At 39.8% G+C, this 26564-nt stretch overlaps 1 protein-coding gene across 1 annotated transcript in view; it reads left to right on the top strand.

Annotated features, from left to right (window-relative positions):
* The window catches only part of LOC149222318 (Galactose oxidase/kelch repeat superfamily protein), a 352563-nt gene that overhangs the window by 81294 nt on the left and 244705 nt on the right, over window positions 1-26564 (top strand). The window lies entirely within an intron of this gene.

Raw genomic sequence — 26564 nt, 5'->3', positions numbered from 1 at the left:
ACATTATTGTAGAGACATGCATATGTTAAGACAGGGTTTTGGCAGAATTAGTTATGTAGGGTTTGCCTGAAAGAGTATGTTGCTGAGCTAGAGTTTAATCCTTGAGCAAGAAGAGTTGGAATTATTATTGGTGATTTTGACAGAGTCAATGGAGAATTTTTGTTATTATTTTTATTGAGCACAGGTGGATCCAATCTAAAAATATATGAAACGTGGTCCACCGTGGTGAGCTGAAGTTTGGAGCTTTCAAGGCAAGTGGTAGCTTGCTTAGTAAGGTGGCAGGGTGGTGTAAGGCAGGAGAGTGGTGTCTCCTTCATGTTGGAGCCTGAGAACACTTCAGGGCAACAAGGTGGTGCTGGGGTAGGTTGGAGCCTATGTAGGGCATTGGAGCGTCCTTTCAATTGGAGCTGATAAAGCTAGGGCGTTGAAGCGTCCTTCCAATTGGAGTTGGTAAACAGGGTGTTGGAGCATCTCTCAGGTTGGAGCCTATAAACGAGGGCGTTGGGGCGTCCTTCTAGTTGCAATTGGTAAACAGGGAGTTGGAGCATCCTTTTAGTTGGAGTTGATAAATCAACGGGTTGGAGCCTCCTTCAGTTGATGCTGTAAATCTTGAAAGTTGGAGCTTCCTAATTGATGTAAATTAAAGACCTATATTAAGAAGCGTTTGGTGGTTTTTCCCCGAATGGGTTTCCACCTAAAAATATGTTGTCTACTATCTTGATGTTGTGCATTGTCGAATGGTGTTGTTTATTGTTCATGTGATGTTATTTAATGTTAATGTGAATTTAATGCTCTAAAGATTAAAAATTAACTAATTGGAAGGAAATATTGATTCACCCCGCTTTCAGTGTTTCCAACAATTGGTATCAAAGGAGGTTACTTCACAAGTAATTTAACCACTGGAAGGAAGATCATGGAGTGCAGAAGGATCAGAGTTCTAGCATTTAATAGACAAAACTATGCACTTTGGAGTGGAAGGATGAAAGCATATGTGCAAGAATAGGGATATGATGTTTGGCGTTCTGTAATGATTGAATATATGGAACCCTCTACTCCAACAAATGCTCCAACAAATGATGCAGGTAAGAATCTTTATCACCGTAATGCTAAAGCTATGAGTCCTATTTTGAATGGTCTAACAGAGTCATTAGATGTCAAAGTAATGCACTGCAAATTGGCGAAAGATGTTTGGGATAAGCTCTAGAAGATATATGAAGGGGACAAAAGGTCAAGGAAGCCAAACTTCAGACTTTCAGAGGGAATTTGAGCAGCTAAGAATGAATGGAGATGAAAATATTGTAGCTTATTTTCTCCAGGTTGATGAAGTAGTAAACGCCATAGAAGGATCGGGAGAACCAATTGAAAACAAGGTGATTGTCCAAAAGATATGAGATCTCTCTCAATGAGATTTGAAACTAAAGTCTCTGTGCTAGAAGAAAGATCAGATTTAGAGATGCATGGAGATGTACCCATTAATTTTGAATTAACTAATCTTCATGAATCTTCAATGTATGGTAGCAAAATCTTCAAGGAACTACAATGTACAATAGTGAAATTATCTTTTTCAGTAGCACTTTCTGAACCTTACACAACCTTTATCATAGAAGAATTAATAGTACATGACACTTAGTTTTTCTTGAGAATAGTGTATTGTTGAAGTGGTGAATGGATAGGTTGTGGTCAAAGACCTAAGAAATTAGAGTAACTCTGAAAGTTTGGGTGAGGCTAGAAGCCGACCGATATGTTGCCAATTGGAACAAAATTTTTGACCAAGGGTTTGTTAAGAAGTGTGGTCTAGGGCTAGGATCAATGGCTCTAATACTAATGAAGTAAGCAAAGTTTGTTTACTAAGGAATATCTAACATAAGAAAGACAATAGGTGAAATCCATAAGGGACAAATAAGATATAAATGATTGAATAAGATATGAGTGAATAATATGAATACAATGCCATGTCGTATTGTACTTATTCACATTGACTAGTGAGAATGGTTGATTGGTCATGTCCTTTAGTTAGGATTTGTCACTTCATTTATTGTCATTATATATTATTATTATTATAATATTTATTTGATGTTCATATATATGTGTGTGTGTGTGTGTATGTTCATTGCATAGAGCCTTGCATAAGGAGTTTTCTCTTTCCGAGTGTCCTATCAATGGTCCATGCAAAGTTGTGTAAAATTTAACTTTTATAGGACTCAAACCTTGTCCATTTTTTCCATTTGTGTCATCCAGACCAATGCATACCAACACCCTTGTATTAGTCAGTGCAATGAGATAGGCTTTGACCCTAGTGTATGAGTTGTTTAAGATCTTGTTGAATTCACTGCATTTCCATTTGTATGAACCACTCCAAGGATTTATGTTGAAGATTTCCACATACTACCGTAATGGAGATCTTGTGTCTTTCTTGAGAGAGGAATCTTGTCATATACTCATTTCTTCATTCAACTCTGTTGGTTCCTGTTAGCCCTCATTTGATCAGGGTTACATATAGATATGTTTTCACTTTGCATAACACCATTGTAAGCCTAAGGATGCAAGTTAAACTCTTGTAGGCCATGTGAGCTTTTGTATTAAAGTGTCCTAGGCCTTATATGGTGACTGGTTAGCTGTGGTTAGTGCCTTTGGTTTGTTGAAATGTGTAACTAGGTTTGGTCTTCATAATGACATATGTAATCATGATTTTATGTAATTGATGTAAAGAAGAAAAATAAAATTATTCTTGTTATGTTTGAGGCATGGGTTTCATGCTCAAGGAATTTTATTTTAGGTCAAGCTCCCATTGAGAGCTTCTAGGGCTTGACATTTGGTCTACAAGTCAAATGAGTCATTGTCATGTATTGAAGACCCATTTGGGCATATCACATATTGTAAAAGAAAATTTATTTGAGTCAAATAGAGTCAAAAGTCCCTCCAAGACCTTGTCAAAGAAGCAAGCATCAAGTCAGTCTGGAGGCACCCACAAGTTGGCCTAATGAATGGGACAAAATCTCTATATAAAGGAGACCTCGACCTATCTCAAGGAGACAATAAATCAAGCAAGAAAGAGTTCGATCAAGGAAGAAAAAGGAAGTCTAAATTCAAGCGAAGATAAGGAGAAATAGAAGGAAGAAGATCAAAGCACTTGTGGGTCTGTTTTCTGGGTTATTCTCTTCCACATGTGCGAGGCAATTAGGGCTTCATACAATTGTAGAAAGATCACAAATTACAGTCAAAGTTTGGGCTCCTTATAAATTGATTTGAAGGTTGAATTGATGAAGAGAAGGGAGACCACCAAGCGAAGGGAATAAGAGATCATTCTAACCATAATCCACTCACATGTGTAGGAATTGCGGTAGTTGTAGATAGGTCGAGAATTGCAAACTTATAGGGCCGAAGTTGTAGTCATCATTACAGGTCCGAAGGCTTAAAGGACAAGTTTGACTTGGGTTGACATTGTGAGAAGAAACTTCTACAAGAAAGAAATTGGACTTGGTCTTGGAGGTGTCTTTGTGATCCAGGTGGCTCCAGAGACTCACACAAGACAAAGAGGGCTTATGGAAGCTCGAAAATTAAAGTGATCAGAATGCTTTCGAACCAAGATCAGAGCGTAGATCTTGTCATCTTGATCACGACGGTGCGAACAGTTCATCAATCCGAGCTCATATGAGGGAGAATGAGCTAGTCAAAGTTTTGGGCAAAGTTGGACTGTGGGCCAAGTTTAAGTGTCCTACAATTTGATCGACCCCGGAGCATGAAACTTAGCTCTTGAAAGCAGGTGAATTTGTTGGATTGTTAATTTGTCTAATATCCCCTATATTAGACAAATTTGAAAAATATGTTTTATAAAGAAAAATTGAAAAAAAAAATATAAATGAGGTGGCGGTCCAGCACCCTCGCCACCCACAAACTATATAAAGAAAAAATCATATTAAAAGGACCGACCAACCGCACCCTCCAACAAAATTTAATATTAAAATTGGGTCAGCTGCCATTACACCGCTGAACCCTCCAACGACCACCACATTGTACGCACACATTAACCAAGTATTAAAGGGGTGGGCGGGCCACCTCTGGTGGACTCGGCCCACACCCCATTACCATAACCATCCGTTACGGAGGCTGGCGGGTATCGAGCCTGCGCTAGCCACGTGGGTTGGGCCGCCACCATGCGGCAGCCCCATGTTACATAAACAATAACCCAAACCTTAAATGCGCCCCCCCATTTAATACGAGGTGTTACAGAGGGTTATGGGGTGGGCCGCCCAATGTGGACCTGACCCCCAAAACGGCTATAAGTAGGTTTTTAAAAACAAAAAAAAGACTATAATGTATTAAAATGGGAGGGGCGGGGTTTGACCACCAGACCTATCCTCAACTAATTTCTATTATTACCATTTCACCAAACGTCTTTTGTTGACAACTTTGCCCAAAAATTTATAAAAAACCTCATTTGTCAGTGCGCCCAGCAACATGGAGGAGCAAGGAGCGCGCACAAAAACTGAGGCATATTTTCTAATTAATTTATTGCAGGTGGAACCATGAGCTCAGAGAAGAGGCAGGTGGAACCATGATTAGGCAAAATTCTCAGGAGGGTGAAACTTTTGTAGTGTCCAAATTGGACAAACTTTATGTTGATCTTACCCCTCTCGGCGACACGAACTCGATGGTGTAGTCAGTTTCCTAATATGAGCAGCATATTTTTAGAGGACCCAGAGGAGGGGATCTTTGAGGAATCTAGGGGGACTTTAAAAGATTCCTTGAACCCCAGATTTTCATTTTCTCAGAATTCAGAATTTTGACAGTCGTTTTTGCACTATTCAACGCCACAAATCTGGTGGTGCATTCAAATTTTCCATTTGCTCATTTCATTTTTCGGCCACTTTTCAAAGTGGAGTGCAGGTGTGAGCGTTCATATGCGAGCAACCATTTCCATGAGATTCGATGCCGCGAGATTGATAGTGCGACCAACTTCAGCAATTTGACATCCTTTTCTTCAGATGGCCCCAGGATGTGAGCTATATGCAGTGTGTTCATGTGCTTCTTTTTGCTATGCATTGTGCTGCACAGATCCCTGTTTGATGTTTGATGTGGGATCTTGTTTCTTACTTGTATCATGATACTTGCTTGATGTGATGCGGAATCATTTGTGTGATGTACTTGCTGTCATGTTTCGTCATGTTTTATTTGAGATCCCTTTGTTGTTATGTTGATGGGATATTCAGGTGTCACCATGTATGTTTGCATTGAGATCCCTTTGATGCCATGTTGGCGGGATGCTCATTATCATCATGCATGAGTCTGTGTCATACTGACAGGAGTCCTTTTTTGAATGAGAGTTCCTACAGCAGAACATCTCTTGGAGCCACTCCTGCGTGAGGGCATTTTCCTTGTGTGATAGTGACATCACATCTTATGTACATCATCACTATTGACAACACTTAATGCAGCGGCCTACACCATCTTGACACCGAAGCCCGAAGATGTAGTCCCTCCTGGACGAACTCCGTTATCAACATCTTGAGTTTTATGTTGCTGATGATTGTCATGTTCCTTCTTCTTTACAGCATGCATTTATGTTCCTTTATGCTATTTTAATTGCAATTCTAATCACATCACGAAAGCAAAAGATCTTGGTTAAATTCGGGGGTTGAGTCAACTCAGATCACTTTGACTTGGAGTCTTTGTCAAGGGTCTAGGTCTTCGAATTCATCAATTGAAGATTCTATGAGAAAATGATTTCTCGTGGGTTTTCTTCTCAGATTGGAGAGGTTGTGGCCCTGGATGATCGCCTATATCTTGTGTCCTTTGGCTTATTGTTCTTTACGGTTTGGTAGATGTTTGATGAAGAGTATAATAATAATAATCAAATGAAAGAAGAAGCTAAACAAGAAAAGTAAAAATACACCACAAATAGTTATCAAAGAAGAGAAGTCACCTACACTTGTTGCCCCCAGATTTTTCCACATGGTTACCACTCTTAGCTCCTTCCATCTTGGATAAGATTGAAGGAGTTGGAGTGTATCACATTGGGGCTCATGGCTTGAAAAGGCTAGATCCTCCTCCCATTTTGTTCTTGATGAACTATGAGATCAAATGCCATAATATAACTTTTGTTTTGCAAACATCTGGTGCACAATTTGTTGGTTGATTTTTTCTAGTCTATTCTTTCTTGGCTCTTGTTGTAATAGTTCTAAATAAGATAAACACACAAAATACAAGTTACACATAGCCACGTGGAGGGAATAAACAAGGTGCTAGTCTACATTATCTCCTTCGTTGTAGGTTGGAGTTATTGGATCCATTGGTTGGACAAACTCTTATTGAGGGCATCTCCAACTAGGTGAAGATCTCTTCTGACCACATTGTCAATCCGAAGATTAGAGACACTTCGCTAGAAGTCGCTTCTAGTTGGATATAGAAACACACAAAGTTATTTTTAGACAAAGATGGGGGGTGACACTATCTTCTTGACTCTCAACTCGTCTCATTGTCCAAAGCGCAAGGCCAACTTAAGAGTGGTTGTGATTCATGACTCAACACTAGAAGGTAATATTGGGCTAAGGTAAGCATATCTCAACAACCATTCTTTTCTAAAACTCTTAGTCTTTTATTTTTTTGTTTTATAAAAACAATTAAAAAAATATTTAGTAGCTTGCACTTTTTTGAATTTTATCTTAAGGTTAGCTAGTTAACCTTGGGGTTTTAAGTTATAATTTTCAGATTTTATCCAAGGAGATTATACATTATTTTGGGCTTTCAAACACATTTCACGAGGTACATTGAGTTAGTTTTGCAGGTTTATGTTATTTTGCATCAATACATACTCATGATTAGACAAAACTCAAGGTACAAGGTGTTTGAGAAATCAATATGCTAGTAGATTAGGGTTGATTCCTCTTACTAGATAATTACTTGTGAATAATTTGTTAGCGTTTATTTCTTTTATAATTTATTATGTCTTCTTCATCAAGCAATTACCAAAATATAAAGTACATGAAGATCACAAAAGACAAAGAACCAGGGTTGCGGGGGAGTGCCCCCCCCCTCTTGCTCTCGCTCCCAATTCGTGCTCCAAGCGGGAGCGGCTCCGGAGCGCGCTCTCGAAAACGCTCCAGAGGGGGGAGCGTTTTCAGGAGCGCGCTTCCTAAAAAAATGCTCCGTGCCTTTTAGAGAGTGTTTAGCCTTTTTTGCAATTTTTTTTTTGCAGTAATGTTCCAAATGCAATTTTTTTCAAAGAAACAAATAAGTTTTGAGTGGGGCAGGTTAATGATCAAGCCTATGGCCCTAGTATTGATATGCGATTCATGGTAATGTTAAATCCTTAAAGTAAAAGTGACATTCTCCTTAATCTTCATTTTCATCTTTTTACTTAAATTTTTAACATTACCATGAAATGACTCAGGATGTTTGAGAGTGGTTCCGACCTCATTGGATTTCATATGGAGAAAGTAGAATTTTAGATTTCATTCAAAATCCAGTAGACTTATCAGTGTTTTCAGGATTTCAGGATTGGGGGATTGCAATGTTTCCATTGAATTTTGTCATGTGTTAGGGTATGGAACTCATATTTAATCAAGAGCACCAATCCCTATTTGTACCTTGATGTAAGTGACAGTGGTTGTCGAACTCCTCTATCATGACCCTCCTAAAAATGTACACATCACTCAAACAAAATCTTGACTTGACATGCTATGCTTTTTCTATCTTATGTTAATGCTTAGAGGGTGATATTAATGACAAAGATCCCTATACAGATCCAGAGGTAATGACAAAGATACCTCTGGTTATTAATGCTTAGAGGGTGATATTAATGACAAAGATCCTGATTTCCCAACAAGACTAAAAAATTAGACATTTCTCGTGGTGGCAAGAGGCCCAAGCATAAGCAATAGATAATATATTTACTTGTCTTTTTTAGTTCTAGTAGTTTTTATAACCTTTTGACTCTTTCATATTTATTATGATATTTTTTTAAACAATATATGACAATTTAAGTTTGAAGTTTGAAGTTGGCAATTATAACTCATTAGTAATGAATTATGAATATGATGCTACATGAAAGTTGAAAGTTGTTTCATTTCATTTCATTTTATAACATTTCATTTCATGTTAGATATTATTTGTTGTAATGGTTACACTTAGCTTACAAGTACAACTTTGGTGATCAATGATGATAAATGTTATATATTGAACTTTGAAAGCTTGAAACTTTACGATTGATGAATCATGAGATTCAATATGTTGTATATTACTATGTTACTAACTTGTGGATGTGTTTGATGAAGATTATAACTTATAGATGATTGTTGTTATATGGTTCAATCTATGTTTTTAATGTTTTTTATATCTAGTTCATCATTCTACATGTTTTTGTTGACATATGTGCATCAAAATATAGAAAATAGAAATATATATATTATGTAAAAAACGCTCCAGGATTTGCTCCCAAACCGGGAGCCTTTGAAAATGTCGCTCCTACTCTGTTTTCGCCCCCACTCCCTGTTTTCGCTCCCGCTCCCAAGTAACCCTGCAAAGAACACAAAGATGTAGGGTCCAAGCTAGTGCAAAACCCCACGAGGGGGAAAACCCAAACAAATCCTCTTTTTATAGAATCAGATCAAAGTGAGATATCCAAGACCTAAGACCAACACTGCCACAAAGACCCAAGTCAATGCTCCTTCAAATCTCCCCCAACCAAGCCAAAGTCAGCGAAAGTCAATGCTAGTCAAACATTGTCAAATTTGATCAAAACACAAAAATTTGAACCTACAATTTCGCAGAGTTGCCCCAACACATTCACACGTGTGAACAAAAACAAGCCAATAAATGCGAGTTTTCTCTCTCCTTTGATTTCTCTTCACTCCCCTTTGACTTCGCTAACTTTCTTCTTCTACTTGGCACAAAAATCGATGTGTGAGTTGAGTGAGTGAATGAGGTCGAAGTGTCTTCTATTTATAGCTGTCCAGGAGGTCGAATAGGTGCCTTTTCAAATCCGACTTGTCTAGGTAGGGCTGACTTGGTCTTGTGGATGACAAATATGAATTTTTGACTCAAATAAAGTGATTTTTCTTTTTCTTACAAATAGTCCAAATGGGACTTTGACTCAATAATATTTCTTTGACTCATGACAAATTTTCTTTTGGCTCAAATAACCCCTCAAGCATGAGGAACATACTTTGACTAGAAAATAAAATAATAATAATGAATGTAATAAATGAATATAATAAACATTTCAATAGTGCATTTGAGTTTCATTATGAAGACCGCCACTAGTTTCATTTTCAACACTCCCTCTTAAATAAGAAGGTATTCGTAATGACACAATAGGATACTCTCAAATTGAAATATTCTCATAATAAGGGATTCAGATTGATAAGCATCATCATAACAACATAACCAACATCGTGGAGCATAACGAGGCCTTGAATAACAAGCTCTATCTCTCCACTAGATTAGAGCACAATGCTGGGAGGCATACATTTGGACACCACCACTGCTTCTCAAGGAACACACTCCATCCGAATGTTCACTAGGTATGTCCTTACATGACTATCCTTATCTTGGATATCACCCATCCTCAAAGAATATCGATCCTCAAGACTACTCTTATCTTGGATACCCTATCCTCAAAGAGTATCGACACTCGGGACTAATCCTATCTTGGATACATTTCCTCAAGAAGTATCGGTCCCAGATGCTTATCCAATCCACCATTCTCCCTACCAGTGCGTTCACTAAGCTTATGATTGTTAGTCCTGACCATAATGCATGACACATGGAGAATACAGTGTTGACCCTCACTCCCTGTCAATCAGGGAGGAAATATCCACAAGCCCAAGCTTGTCTCTCAAATACGCAAGCTTCCTGTTAGGAAGAGACACCTTCAATATGTCAACTACCTGTTCATCAATGGAGATGGACTGTAGCTTCACGACCCCATCTTATACCATATTTCGAATGTAGTGATACTTGATATTGATGTGCTTCATCCTAGGATGGAAAACTGGGTGCTATGTCAACCGTATGCAGCTCTGGTTGTCACAACATCTAATGGTAGGGTCCAAACGTCCTTCAAACAAATCTGCAAGCAACTTTCAGAGCCAAACTGCTTCTCGAGCAACTTCACTCGCTGCTATATATTCGACCTCAACACTACTCAAGGAAACTCCTATTGATGAAGCTTAGTTGGTGGACTTCAATGAGAAGAATGTGAAGGCAAGGAGAATCATTCTTGATTCCATCCAAGACCACCTATTCCCTTATGTGATAGGAATGAAGTTTGCCTACAAGATGTGGGATTCCCTTGTCACATTACACCAGAGCCCCAATGAGAATAAGAAGATGGTGTTGAGGCAAAAGCTAAGAAACACCAAGATGACCAAAGCTGACAACATGACCTCATACCTCACCAAGATCACACAGGTGAGAGATGAGTTGGCTGTTGTGGGAGAGGCTATCCTTGAGGACCAGTTGGTCAGGATCACACTAGATGGTTTCACCAAGCAGTGGGATGGATTCATATATGGCATTGTGGCCAGAGAGCACTTTCCAGACTGGAGGAGGATGTGGGATGATTTCATCTAGGAGGAGACCAGGAGGAGTTCCAAGAGTGGCAGCCAGCGTGGTGGGGTAGATGAGGAGGATAATGTTGCCCTTGTAGCGAAGGGCAAGAAGGGGTCTTCTAGTGGAGCTAAGTAGGAGAAAGGGAAGCAGAAGGTAAAGGAGAAGGACATGCACAAAGTGAAATGCTTTGCGTGTGGGAAGTTGGGTAACTATGCTGTTCAATGTCCCTACAAGAAGGGTAAGAAGAAGGGAGTTGTAGCTTCGACAGAGGTGGACGAGTTCAACTCCAGATTTGACTCAAAGTTTTCCTTAGTGGTGAGCTTTGTCAATCATGTCGCTTCTTCCAGTGTGTTGTTTATAGACACTGGAGCTTCCTTCCATATGATGGGGAGTTCTCACAGTGGGGGATATTGACTTGGAGGTTGTGCTTGGAGATAAATCTAAGGACAAAGCAGCAGGAGTGGGGACAATATCCTTTTCAGAGGGAGTCATTACCTCCTTTGAAAGTGACAAATGTTCTTTATGTTCCAAGGCTAAAGAAAAACTTGATTTCATTCTCTAGTATTAAGGACAGGGGGTATGTAGCCTTGTTTAGAGGAGGATAGGTGCTCATAAATCCCAAGGGATCTAGTGTCCAGTCAACTAGAGTGATTGGAGTCTGCAGTGGGAGGCTATACAAGTTTATGTTTCAATCTACTAGAGCCTTGGTGGCGCAGACCAACAATAGTGATTTGTGCGAGATTTGGCATAGGAGGATGACCCACTTGCCCCATGGAGCATTCAGTATGCTGATGGAGATGGTTACAGGTTTACCTGAGCTCACCACATAGCATCATGATGTGTGCAAGGGGTGTGCTATGGGAAAGTACACGAAGACACTTTTTGCCAAGCAGTGACAACATGGTGGTAGATATCCTAGATTTGGTACACTCTGATGTTTGTGGTTCTATCATTGAGCGGATGCGAGTACTATGTGACCTTCATTGATGACTACTCTAGGAAGACCTGGATTTTCTTTCTGAAGACCAAGGATGAGGTCTTCAAGAAGTTCTAAGAATTTAAGGCTCTTGTGGAGAACCAGACGGGGAAGAAGGTCAAGGTGTTGTGATCAGACAGTTGGGGTGAGTATACCTCTAAGGGGATGAAGGAGTTCTGTAGTAGTGCGAGCATCAAGAGGGAGTACATAGTGCCTTATAACCCTTAGCATAATGGGGTGGCGAAGAGGAAGAACAGGGCCATAGCGGGTGCAGCTAGAGCTATTTTGCATGATCAAAGGCTACCTTTCTTTTTATGGCCCGATTGGAGTTCGCAGTGGGAGGCTATACAAGTTTATGTTTCAACCTACTAGAGCCTTGGTGGCGCAGACCAACAATAGTGATTTGTGCGAGATTTGGCATAGGAGGATGGCCCAGTTGCACCATGGAGCATTCAGTATGCTGAGGGAGATGGTTATAGGTTTACCTGAGCTCAGCGCATAGCATCATGATGTGTGCAAGGGGTGTGCTATGGGAAAGTACACAAAGATACCTTTTGCCAAGCAGTGACAACATGGTGGCAGATATCCTGGATTTGGTACACTCTGATGTTTGTGGTTCTATGTCTCATGTATCATTGAGTGGATGTGAGAACTATGTGACCTTCATTGATGACTACTCTAGGAAGACCTGGGTTTTCTTTTTGAAGACCAAGGATGAGGTATTCAAGAAGTTCTAAGAATTTTCTAAGAATTTAAGGCTCTTGTGGAGAACTAGATAGGGAAGAAGATCAAGGTGTTCTGATCAGAGAATTGGGGTGAGTATACCTCCAAGGGGATGAAGGAGTTCTGTAGTAGAGCGAGCATTAAGAGGGAGTACATAGTGCCTTATAACCCTTAGTAGAATGGGGTAGCGAAGAGGAAGAACAGGGCCATAGCGGGTGCAACTAAAGCTATTTTGCATGATCAGAGGCTACCTTTCTTTTTATGGCTTGATTGGAGTCCGCAGTGGGAGGCTATACAAGTTTATGTTTCAACCTACTAGAGCTTGGTGGCGCAGACCAACAATAGTGATTTGTGCAAGATTTAGCATAGGAGGATGGCCCACTTGCACCATGGAGCATTTAGTATGCTGAGGGAGATGGTTACAGGTTTACCTAAGCTCAGCACATAGCATCATGATGTGTGCAAGGGGTGTGCTATGGGAAAGTGCACAAATACACCTTTTGCCAAGCAGTGACGACATTGTGGCAAATATCCTAGATTTGGCACACTCTGATGTTTGTGGTTCTATGTCTCATGTATCATTGAGCGGATGTAAGTACTATGTGACCTTCATTGATGACTACTCTAGGAAGACCTAGATTTTCTTTCTGAAGACCAAGGATGAGGTCTTCAAGAAGTTCTAAGAATTTAAGGCTCTTGTGGAGAATCAGACGGGGAAGAAGATCAAGGTGTTGTGATCAAACAACTGGGGTGAGTATACCTCCAATGGGTTGAAGGAGTTCTATAGTAGTGCGAGCATCAAGAGGGAGTACATAGTGCCTTATAACCCTTAGCAGAATGGGGTGGCGAAGAGGAAGAACAGGGCCATAGCGGGTGCAACTAGAGCTATTTTGCATGATCAGAGGCTACCTTTCTTTTTATGGGATGAGGCGTGTAACATTGCAGTGTACCTGCAAAACATGAGCCCACATAGAGACCTGGGGAGTAAGACTCTCGAGGAGGCTTTTTTTGGGAAGAAACTTGAGATTGAGCACATCAGGATCTTTGGGTGCCTTACATATTCACACGTCCCTAAGGAGATGAGGACAAAGATGGAACCCACTGCAGAAAAGGGTATATTTGTGGGTTAACCATTACAGTGAGACCAACAGGGCCTAGCTTATATACATTCCTGCACAGAGCAAAGCTGTTCTGAGGCGGTATGTGAGATTTTAGGAGAGGCCCTTGAGGAGGTCTCGGGAGGTTTGATCAAGTAGAGAAACAGGTTCCTCAGCAGGGGCCACACCACAATTATCAGGATCTTCAAGTGGTACACTAGGGTCAGGAAAATCACCTACTTCTGGGGTGATAGGTTCACAGAGTCTAGTATCATCGGGTGCAGGATCTCAGAGTCTAGGTTCACCACAGGTCACAGGAGGGCCTTCCTCGTCAGGAGGAGAGGCTCCAGTTGAGATTTTTCCCATTCCAATTAGGGAGGTTACTACGGGGAACAGGAAGCCAAAATGGCTTCGTGAGACCTTGAAGGAAGCCAAGTGTCGAAATGTGTAACTAGGTTCGATCTTCATAATGATATATGTAATCATACTTTTATGTATTTGATGTAAAGAGAAAAATAAATTTATTATTGTCATCCTTGAGGCATGAGTTTCAAGCTCAAGGGAAATTTATTTATGGGTCAAGCACCCATTGAGTGCTTCGAGGGCTTGTCATTGATTCTACAAGTCAATTGAGCCATTCTCATGTATGAAAGACACTTTTGGGCATGTTACATCTTGTAAAGAAAATTGATGTAAAGTCAAAAGTGTCAAATAGACCCTGCAAGACCTTGTTATCATCAAAAGATTGAGTCAGTCTTCATGAGTGGACAAGTTGACCTAAAGGCAACAATTCAACCTAGAAAGAAGCTTATAAATAAGAAGACTTCGACCTCATTTGAAAATCATCCAATCAAATCTCAAGAAGTTCGATCTAAGAAGAGAAAAGGACAAAAAGGGAAGTCAAATACTTAATAAAAAGAGGAGAAAGTGAAGATTTTGGGCTAATATCCTTCACACGTGCGAAAGAATTAGGGCATCAATTGCAGCAATAATACTGAAATTGCAACTACCTTAGGAGACTGAAATCAAGGTTGGAAAAGACTAAGTTTTGCAAGCCGAGTAATCAAGAAGGAGAAGGTTATCCAAGCGAATAAGAAAAAGAAGCAAACTCATCAATATCATCCCACACGTGCCAGCTAGGGTTTTCTGCTATCGAAGTTACTGGAGACACTGTAGGGGGTCCAAGTTGCTAGGGGTCGAAGTTGCTACAGATGTTGATAGGGATCTAAGTTGCGGAAGTTGCTGGGGTCGAAGTTGCTAGAGGAAGGATTGACTTGGTCTTGGAGGGGACTTTGACAAGGGTTCTAGGTCTTCGAATTTGTCATTTGAAGTTCTATAAGAAGAGAATAATTCTTGTGGGTTTTCCTCTCAAGAGGAGAGGTTTTGGCCCTAGCTGATAGCCTATATCTTGTGTCCTATTGTCTCATTGATCTTCATTGTTTGGTAGTTGTTTGATGATAGAAAACACATAATAATCAAGTGAAAGAAGAAGCTAATCAAGTTAAGTAAAAATACATCACAAGCAGTGATCAAAGTAAGAGAAATCACCTAATCTAGCCGCCTCTAGACTTCTCAACCTGGTATCAGAGCTAAGGTGACAAGACAAGGAATGACAACTTAAAGAAGATCATCCAATTGAAGGAGGATACAGAAAGGCCAAGCAATCTAAGGAGCATCAAGGAGGACCATTCATCACATCACAAGGATCACATCATGACAACTCAAGGAGAAGAAGACCTAAAGGACCCTACCTCCACTCTAAGAAAGAAGGACTCTATATTTGAAGCATCTTGGGAGCCTCCACATTCTACATTATCATCCAAGTAAAAAGAAGCATTGCAACCATCATCTAAGACATCAAGGTGATCTCCTTCGCATTGAAGCAAGTATCACATCTCTAACCTATATGAAGAAATACTTCTCTAGAAGAAGTATTGTCATCTTCAAGAAAGCAAACATCATCATCAAAATCAAGAAGACTTTAAGTTGAAGATATCATCAGCAAAGGGGCATCTTCACTTGACAAGTAAGTATCTTTATATCTATATGTCTAAATCTACTATCAAATGGACTTCATTCTGCAAGGAGAGCAACAAACTGGTTGGGTCATCAAATTTCCTTGCATTGAAGAAGAGGACAAACTTGATCCTCATAGAGAATGAAGTTATTGGACATGTTAAGGGTTCAATCTTCAAACCACCAGAAGAAGAAGCTCAAGCTTTATCGAAATATATGAAAGGGGAAATAAGGGCTCAAACAATTCTTATAGAATCAATTAAGTATTCCCTCATCCCTTATGTGTCAAAGTTGGAGAAATCAAAAGAAATCTATGATAAGCTAGTAGAATTGTACTTTGCAAGTACTGCAGGAGAAGTGATATCTTTAAGAACTAAACTATACAAGATGAAGGTATCAAAAGAAGAAGGGATGACCTCATATCTTATGAGAGTGTCACAAAAAAGATACCAACTACAAGAGTTAGGGGAAATAAGAAAGAAGAAGAAAGATGTTAGGATATTTCGACACATAGGAAATAGTTACGTATAACTTGGTCTAGTGTAGAGTTAGGTAAAGTGTGTTTCTTTACTATGTACGTTTGTAACTTACAATCCGACGATCACGATATGTTCTAGACATGAAGTGATCCGACGGTTCATTCTCTCGATATTATCGACGTTTGATCCATGGCTTAACACCCGATTGTTCCATGATCTCTATTTAAAGAGCATGGAGGGTCATTTGTAGGTTAACCGTTCATGAGAGAAGCTTATGTAAAATTTCATTCTTTTATTAATAAATTGCCTGAAGTGGCTGTGTTGGCTCAGGCCGTGGACTATTTCCCTCTTTGAGGGTTTTAACCACGTCAACAACACTGGTGTATTGATCTGTGATCTGTTTGTGAGCGGTGTCCTTTGGTGTTCTGTCTGAGGAACTTACCCTGTAAATTCCTTCAAAAGAAAGAAGAAGAAAGAAATTATTTTAATGTCCACGAGGCTAAAGATAGCCTATGGGACAAATTGCTTCTTCATCTGCTTGATGTATTCGACCCTTTTTCTCTGAAGCTTTAAAATAAATGCTCCCAGATTCTCGACAAACCCCTCGCTAAATAGATTATCCCAAGAGCTAGCTGCCAACATATCTGCATAAATTTCTCTATTATCTTTGAAGGCCTCACATTCTAAAATGAAATGTTTTTTTGTTTCCACTTTCCGGAAGAACAAAAAATGCGTACTCTTTCCTCCCACACTTCCTTTGGCCTTTTCCAGTGCCCTGTTTCACAACGGAGTTGATGAGAATTTGTCCTTAACTGGGCAATAAGAATTTTGGCTCTCCAAAAGATATTGGCCTCTATGTATGCTTTTGGTTGATGACTATGAGTGGGATTAAACACTAAAATATAGTAATTTTTCTTTCTTCCTAGCTCCTTAACCCAAGTACGCTTGTGGAACTTTTCCATAACAAAAGCTTTTATCTCTTTGCAGTTTATGGGACATGCATTCAAGCAAATACCCCATTTACTAAACCATTTGTTATTTTGCTGTATCCAAGTTTTTTTGTTCTTGCACAATCTATCATTAAAGACAACCTTAGGCCATCTACCCTCTTCCATTTGCTCAATTTTTTTTAAATACCTTATGACTCGCACCATGGCAATTGCTTCAATAGGAGTAGTCCCTGTTTCACTTAACAAGATATTATAAGGAACTACACTTTTAATCTTAAATTTGTTTGTAATCAAACGCTTCTGAATTTTCTCTATTTGTCTCCACTGCATGTCGGATGTACTGCTGGCCCATAGTTCACAACCATAGAGAATCACCGGAATCACTAGAAGCCCAAAAAGAGTTTGAGTGGCAATGACCACCATTGTGCTCAATGCACTACCTGATGAATGTGGCAACTTTGTATCAAGCATCTATTGAAAGAAGGAATCCACCCCATTTAGTGAACTTGGTCATTGTGTAAGATTGAAGAAACAAGATCGAAAGCAAAGAGCGATGTTGGGCCAAATGAACAGGTTCAAGCATTTGCTGCCATGGCCAAGAGAAAAGGAAAGTTTGGAAAGTTTGGTCCTCAGAAAAAGAAGAAGATCGATATGTCAAAGATCCAATGCTATGGATGTCAGGAATATGGGCATTTCAAGAGAGATTGTCCTAAACTCTAGAAGGACAACAAGAAGAGAAAGGAAAGAAATGAAGCCCATGTTACTGAAGAATTACTTGAAGAAAAGAAATCAAAGGAGGAGAAAGTGAAAGATCGCTACTATGATTGAGATAATCTCCTTCACTTAGTTCTTTTCAGCTTTGTGAAAGATAGCTATCATGATAGGAAGCATTACAAGAATGATAAGATGCATTAGAGCTGAAATAGAGATGACATCATCACAAAAGCATGGAAGTATAGTTGGAGTAGAAAGTCTACTGGTTGTAGTAGTCATTATGATAGAAAAGAAAGTAGCTCATGATAACTTCATTGAAAGCATGAAAAAGTCAAATAATAGTGTATATGGTTGGAAGAAAGTCTTCTAGCATGATAGAAGATAGAAAGGTCATCATACATCATCATTGCTAAGGAATAGTTGGAGAATGAGGATCATCAAGATCATTGACTAGAATCTTTATAAGAAGATTCACCTGTATTTGGAAGAAGCAAGTGTCTCGTTGATAGTGTACATTCCACCTTGTGTGGGATCCATTATTTAGCAGGATGATGATATGGTAACAAACGAGTGGAGCATGTCTAGATGGTTGAAGTACTTTCAAGCAAGGAAAGGAAGCTGCCAAAGGAAGTCTAGATGGCCAATAAAAGAAGAAGTATGCATACATTTGATAGATTAAATCATGTCATCATATAGTTGCAGATAGGATGGGTGAATGCTCTATCTCATGAGCATGATCGAAAAAGAAGGATCTCTTCCTTTGGAAAAGATGCATGAAGGCATATACCTTGAACTAGTTCACATATTGATAAGATGAAATCAACATAATATGACCTTTTTTGGAATATGAGGAGGTTGACAAGATGAAGGAACTATATATAGAAATTCTTGGGAAAGCAATATGTGAAGAAAAGAAGAAGAATTTGTGAAAGATGCAACTATTGTCACATATGATAAGATAAGAAATCAACATCCAATGACTAGAGGAATTAACTATGACATCTCCATAGAGAAAGATATAAAGACCTTGTTAAACTCTGTAAAGGAAAAAGACCCTTGGCATTGAAAGACTTGGAGATGTGTTTGTGAATGTGCAGGATGTTGATGTTGCAAGAAGCAAATGTCATGATGAAAGACCATCATAAAAGGTAACTTTGATTTGATGTTCATTTTGATTTTTGAACAACATCTGGTTGGTTTGAAACAGGTTTACCGAAGGAGAGTTGTAGATCTCACCTACAACTAATACTCATGGGAATGAATGGAAGATTCTGAAAGAAGCATGACTTGAAAGAGGTAGATACATGAAGAAAAACCAGATGTGGACTAGAAGATCACTTTCCGATGAAGAGAAGGATGAGATGACTATTGGCTCAACCCTATGGTTCATTGAAGGAAAGTGATTGATATCCGATGCCCTACGAAGAAGATCTAGAAGATGAAGGCTCCATAATGAAGAAGATGAAGTTCATGACATCAAAAGGAGGAGCCCTACTAGCAGCTGATAGTGCCATGATCTCCACGAAAGAGCAAATAACTACTGTTAGAAACAAGTCCCTAGTTGAGAGGGAGCTTGGCCAAGTACCTGGTTAAGAGGGAGCTTGAGTATATGCCTTTTATGGAATGAGTATATCCTCCTTGGTTGAGAGGGAGAGATAGACACATCATTCTTGTCTTCTTGTTATGAAGAAAGAATGGAGGATTGGGTAAGCATATGAGATTAGTTCCAATACTCTTTGAGCATGTGGTAGGGCATCCAATAGGTAAGAGTAATCAAAGCAGAAATTCCATGAGGATGTGTTATTCTGAGATAGGAATTGTCCTAAAAAGACATACCTTATAAACACCCGGATGGGGTATGTGCCTTGAGAGACAATGATGATGTTGTCTATCAGTCATTGGTGTCGCCAACATTGTGCTTTGATCTTGTAGAGAGATAGAGCTGTTAGTCAAGGCCTCGCTATGTGACAATTTTGGTTGACATAATGAGATGCTCTGGTATAAGCTGATAAGATAGCTTATGAGATGGCTTACCAATCCGACTAGGAAGAAGACCCTTGACATTGAAAGTCCTGGAGACTTGTTTATGAATGTGCATGATGTTGATGTTGCAAGAAGATGTCATGATGAAAAGCCATCATAAAATGTAATTTTAATTTGATGTTCATTTGATTTTTGAACAACATCTTGTTTGTTGAAACAGGGCTACTGAAAGAGAGTTGTAGATGTCACCTACAACTAATACTCATGGGAATGGATGGAAGACCTTGAAAGAAACATGACTTGAAAGAGGTAGCTACATGAAGAAAAACTAGATGTGGGCTAGAAGATCACTTCCGATGAAGAGAAGCATGACAAGACAATTGGCTCAACCCTATGGTTCCTTGAAGGAAAGTGATGGATGACCGATGCCCTATGAAGAAGATCTAGAAGATGAAGGCTTCATAATGAAGAAGATGAAATTCATGACATCGAAAGGAGGAGCCCTACTAGCAACTGATAGTACCATGATCTCCACCAAAGAGCAAATAACTGCTGTTAGAAACAAGTCCCTAGTTGAGTGGGAGCTTGGCCAAGTCCCTGGTTACGAGGGAGCTTGAGTATATTCCTTTTATGGAATGAGTATATCTTCCCTAGTTGAGAGGGAGAGATAGACACATCATTTTTGTCTTCTTGTTATGAAGAAAGAATGGAGGATTGGGTAAGCATCTGAGATCAATTCCGATACTCTTTGAGGATGTGGTAGGGCATCCAATAGGTAAGAGTAGTTGAAGTGGGAATTCCTTGAGGATGTGTTATTCCAAGATAGGAATTGTCCTAAAAGGACATACCCTGTGAACACTCGGGTGTGGTATGTGCCTTGAGAGACAATGATGATGGTTTCTATCAGTCTTGGTTGTGCCAGCATTGTGCTCTGATCTTTGGAGAGATATAGCTATTAGTCAAGGCCTTGCTATGTGCCAATGCTGGTTGATATAATGAGATGGTCTGGTATAAGCTGATAAGATAACTTATGAGATGGCTTACCATTCTGACTCTTCTTATGAGAATTCTTTAGTTTGAGAATGTCCAAGTATCTTGTATGGATTATGAATACCTCCCTAGTTAAGAGGGAGTGTTGAAATGTGTAACTAGGTTCGGTTTCAACCACAAGAAAAAATATTTATAGGTTCAACACCCATTGAGTGCTTGTAGGGCTTGTCATTGAGTTTACAAGTTAATTGAGTCATTGTCATGTATGAAATACCCTTTTGGGCATGCTACATTTTGTAAAGAAAATAAATGTAAAATCAAAAGTGTCAAATAGACCCTTCGAGACCTTGTCATCATCAAACGATCTAGTCGGCCTAAAGGCAACAATTCGTCCTAGAAAGAAGCTTATAAATAAGAAGTCTTTGACCTCATTTGAAAATCATCCAATCAGCTCTCAAGAGGATTGATCTAAGAAGAGAAGTGGACGAAAAAGGAAGCACAATACTTAGTAAAGAAAGAGAAGGAGAAAGCGAAGTTTTGGGATTGTTTTTAGGCTAATATCCTTCACACGTGCGAAAGAATTAGGGGGCATCAATTCTAGTAGTAAGATTGAAATTGCAGCTACCTTAGGAGACCAAAATCAAGTGTGGAAAAGACCAAGTTTGCAAGTCGAGTATTCAAGAAGGAGAAGGCTATCCAAGTGAAGAAGAAAAAGAAGAAAACTCATCAATATCATCCCACACGTGCTGGAGAAGCTGCTAGGGGTCGAAGTTGCTGGAGAAGCTACTGGGGGTCGAAGTTGCAAGGGTTGAAGTTTCTAGAGCAAGGATTGACTTGCTCTTGGAGGGGACTTTGACAAGGGTTCTAGGTCTTGGAATTCATCATTTGAAGTTCTATAAGAAGAGAATAATTCTTGTGGGTTTCCCTCTCAAGAGGAGAGGTTTTGGCACATGCTGATAGCATATGTCTTGTGTCCTATTGTCTCATTGATCTTCATCGTTTGGTAGCTGTTTGATGGAAAAAACACTAATAATAATCAAGTGAAAGAAGAAGCTAATCAAGTTAAGTAAAACTACATCACAAGCAATTATCAAAGTAAGAGAAATCACCTAATCTAGTTGCCCCTAGATTTCTCAACACCTAGGAGGCAGTGGGGAAACCCAAGTAATTGGTGAGGGAGAGCAGATCACCAAAGAGGTTGGGTGGCTATGTGGCAGATGTTGTGGAGACAGAGCCAACTAGTTATGAGGAGGCCGCTAGTTAACAGATCTGGAGGGATGCCATAGTGGAGTATGCTTCCATCATGAAGAATGATGTGTGGGAGATATTGTCGAGACCTGAGTGGGAGTTAGTGGTTACTTCTAGGTGGCTCTACAAGATTAGACATGTTGCGGATGGCAGTGTGGAGAATTTCAAAGCTCGTTTTGTGGCACGAGGATTCTCACAGGTAGAGGGAGTTGACTATAAGGAGACCTTTGCACTAGTTGCTCGTTATACCTTCGCACTAGTTGCTCGTTATACCTCCATTAGAGTAGTGATATCTGTAGCAGTTGAGATGTGTTGGAGGATTCACTAGTTGGATTTGAAGATCACCTTTCTCAATGGGTTTATGCAGGAGGAGATTTACATTGAGAAGCCATAGGGCTTTGAGGTGCTTGGAAGAGAGTCTCATGTGTGTAGGCTTAAGAAAGCCTTATATGGACTGAAGTAGGTGCCGAGGGCATGGTATGAGAGGATAGATACTTGCAGCAGATGGGTTTCCAGAGGAGTGATGCAGATCCAGACCTATAATGTATCATGGTTGGTGTCGATGCACCCATTCTGGTTCTATATGTGGATGACTTATTTATTACAGGAGAGGACAAACTCATGCAAGAGAGACCTTGCTTCAGAGTTTGACATGACTGATATGGGACCGATGCATTACTTTTTTGGGTTGGAGGTTTGGCAGGAGGATGGGCATATCTTCGTGGGCCAGGGAAAATATGCAGAGGACATACTGAGGAGATTCTGTATGGAGGGTTGAAGGCCTATGGTTACTCTTATGATCACCAACTGGAAGAAGCTACATTCTTCAGATTCCGAGTTGGTGAACCGCACCTTGTATCATCAGTTGATTGGTTTGTTAATGTATCTGATCAACATTACATAGAATATTTGTTTCACAGTCAACACATTGAGTCAGTTTATGATGGAGCCTAGGAGAGTGCATTGAGTGGTTGCGAAACATGTGTTTAGGTACCTACAATGCACATAGAATATTTGTTTCACAGTCAACACATTGAGTCAGTTTATGATGGAGCCTAGGAGAGTGCATTGAGTGGTTGCGAAACATGTGTTTAGGTACCTACAATGCACAATGGACTATGGTCTGGATTATGTCAGGGGTGATGGAGTTAGATTAATTGGTTGCCCGGACTCGGATTGGGCTGGCAGTGCTAGTGACAGGAGGAGTACTTATGGGTGTTGTTTCTCATTGGGCTCAGTAGTTATGTCATGGTTCAGCATGAAACAGAGGTTAGTGGCACTATGCAATGCAGAGGCAGAGTATATGGCAGCTAGTCAGGCTAGTTGCGAGGCACTTTGGCTTTGCAAGATGCTACATGGGTTATTTGGTCAGAGGCTGAGACCAACTATACGATATACTGTGATAATCAAAGTTGTATCAAACTCTCTAAGAATCTAGTATTTCATGATCGGTCAAAGCATATTGAGATCAGGTACCACTTCATTAGAGACTGGGTTCAGAGGGGGGCTATGAAGCTTGAGAATATATCCACCAATGAACAGGTAGCAAACGTTTCTCACCAAGACATTGCCAAGGGGAAAGCATGTATATTTCAGAGACAGGATGGGAGTAATAAGAAACACCTTCCTCGGTAAGAGGGAGTGTTGAAAATAAGGGTACTAAGGAGGTGTTTTCTAATGCATTTATCCTTTTGGCCTAGGAAGACACATTAATGACCTTTTTGTCATGTGACATTATGAGTTTTATTAATGTCATGGAGCAAAGTTACTTTTTATGGGTTATGTACTATGTACTTTATATATTAATGTCACTAGTGTTATAAAGTGACTTTATGAGAAAAGTACAAAGTACACTTTATTATTAAAGTGACTTTATGAGAGAAAAAGTGCACATGGTACAAAAACATTAAAAGGTAACTAGGAGACTCATTAATTGAGGGGGACCACATGAGAGAAGGGGTGAAGAGAGGGAATGATCTCCACCCTTGATCTAATTAGCTGAGATTTAATCTCAACCATTAGATATCAAGGATTAGGGTTCTCTGTGATTTTTTTTTGAATCTAATAAACTAGAAATCCTACTGCAGTAAACTGATTTACATTACCTACTTGTTTTCTTCATTTAACAAGTTATTTTCGGAAAATATTCAGAAAATATAAATGTAAATACACTGCGGCCTACACCACTATACAGATGAAGAACTGAAAAATAAATGAGGCATCATGCAAAGGACACTTATTTTTGGACTAAACGTCCCCAGAAAAACCCAATGCGGGAAAACCGATGTAGCAACTCTGAGGGTTTTCTATTATTAGCAGAAGTTTTGAATATGAATGTTGGTTGCCCTCCCGACAAAGCAGTGATAGAGAAATACAATAGCGGAGAACCTGAGTGAGTTTTACCTCACTTTACCCGATAAAATCCGACTGATCCGGCAACAAAACTAGCTGGCCCCGTCTACAACTTCGCTGCCCCTTCGCAGTAACTACATGGGCCTGCGTGGAGCTCTCTGAGGCTCTGCGTCAGCCCTTCTGCCCACTACGTCAACTTTCCCGGCTGTTCCGGCAGTTTTCGACATCTCCCTGACTTTCTGTGTGGAAGGCAGTTCTTCCTCTACGCTGGCCCTCCTGGCTCTGCGTCAAGGCTGCGTGGGCCCAGACTGGCCCAGCGTCAGCTCTCTCGGCTACTGCGCTGCCTCCACAAGTCTCTCTCCGCCTCTCTGTCTGTATTCCCGAACTATCATTGCCCCTCAACTGCAAGATCTCTCAAATCGATTTCCCTCCTAAGAACTTCTCACCTCAGAAAATCGATTTCCTCAATCTCTCTGTGTGTGTTCTCCAACTGATCGCAAGCCCCCATTTATACTTTTCCTATTGAGAAATCAAAGGCTGAGATTAAGTCTCTAATCAATGACTAAGATTAAATTAGACTTGATCCTTGTCTCTTAGAAGCTTCTCACCCATATTTTCATGAATACCCATTAATATTTTTACTTTCCTAAGTTTAGACTTAGGAACCCCATTAAAAATATTAATTATTTTAATAAAATACAATCCGGTTGGAATTTCACCAAACGATTTCTGGGTCTTGGAGATCTCATGTGTTCTAGCCCCTCCACAAAATTTCGGAGCTAGAGCACATCCAATGCTACCCAAAATCAACATTCTCTTCTTTTGAGAAGACAAAAAGAGAAAAAGGAGGGGGAGAGGCTCTCATTATTCTCATGTGCATTTTGAGAAGAGGAGAAGAGCTTGAAGAGGACGGAACAATGATTGGTAAGGTTTGCTGAAGGAGAGGATCACTCACAGAAAGGAGAGTCACCATTAGACCTGCATTTCCTAGCAGAGAGGGTGAGCATCAAACCCGAGTTCCTGTGGATTTCTAGGAGAAACAGGCCCGAGTTTAAGTGGCTGAGGGCTGGATTTTAGGAGATCACCAGCACGAGATTTGAGGTAAATAAACAGCCCAAATCTATAGGAGTATACTCGGACTTTGGCTCGGATTTGTATACTGGAGGTTAGCTGCCTGTGGTACGCAGACTGTAGGATTTCAGACTGCCTGACAGCGTATTTTGTGTAGCAATTATAGCAGAGAATTGGCGCAGTCTCCAATGTAGCAGATGTCATTATTTATGACTGTTTGAGTGGTAAATCCAAGCAGAAGTCTGACAGAGGTACCAAGCAGAGGTCTGACAGAGGCAAGGATTTCAAGGAAAGTTGTACAAATTCCTAGAAGGATGAGCTCTAACTTCAAGGGAGAGATAAGTACTTGAAGTTTAATTTTGCCGTGAAAAAAATATCTCTGGGATTAGCAAATAAAATCCTCCTTAACACTGGTTTTCCCCTTCTGGGTTTTTCCAGGGTCATTGGACCAAAAACGCCGTGTAAAAGTTCTGTGTGTGTGTGTGTGTGCTTGTTTTTGCTTGCATATCAGCTGAGAAGATATAGTAGAGTAGCCCTAAATGTTTCAAGCAAATTTTATATCAGCTTACTGTTTGGGGTGAGGGTATAAAATCATATGCTTAAAACTTGAAACTGGGTTGGGGCTATAGAATTCAAATTTTTTACAACGGTGAGTTTATGGTAAAAAATCTGGAATCAATGGAATTACCCTGGAAGGTGCTCTGATACCAATGTAATGAACCAATGTGGTTCTTATATGGAAGATCCACAATAAATAGGACAACAATGAGAAATACATATAGGATTAAAAGAATATGTATTGCACATACATAAAATGAGAGATGCTTACAATAGCATGTGGCAATGAATATGTATATACTATACATTGAGTGGTCACATATTTGTATAGACATTCCTTTTATACATGTGACCTTTTGTTATTTAATACTATTATTATTGTTATAAGTGCATTTATGTTTGTTACAATGTACAGTGTGACCGTCAATAATTGCATATTGGGTACTGATACGGCTTTGTTCTTTTTAGAAGAGTATATGTGAAATGAGTTCCTGTTTGGGAAGGACCTTAGCAAACATTTTGCCCTAATGAAATGCAGAACACAATATAGTTTGTGTTCGGGAAAATTCTCCTCTTTGAATTTCTTTTTAAGTTATGCTTGTAATTATATAGATGGAAAGACTCAAAGGAGTACATATTTGAGCATGGGAATCTGGCAAGGTCACAACTCTTATTTTTGGGTCTCAGCCACATATTCTTGTATGAATGGGTGAATTTATGATGCTTCATGCTAGTGATGAGCATATCAAACTACTTAAGAGTGGAGGGAAGGGAATTTGGCCAGAGAAATATTTTGAATATAGACTTACGGAAGGCTGACATGATGGTTACAATGGTTAAGCTATTCTGTCTGACT

The sequence above is a fragment of the Pinus tabuliformis genome, chromosome Q (assembly GCF_031772625.1).
Source record: "Pinus tabuliformis cultivar Carrire ecotype Pingquan chromosome Q, CPIR1, whole genome shotgun sequence".
In the NCBI taxonomy this organism is placed as follows: domain Eukaryota; kingdom Viridiplantae; phylum Streptophyta; class Pinopsida; order Pinales; family Pinaceae; genus Pinus; species Pinus tabuliformis.
This window is presented reverse-complemented; position numbering and strand designations above follow the sequence as displayed.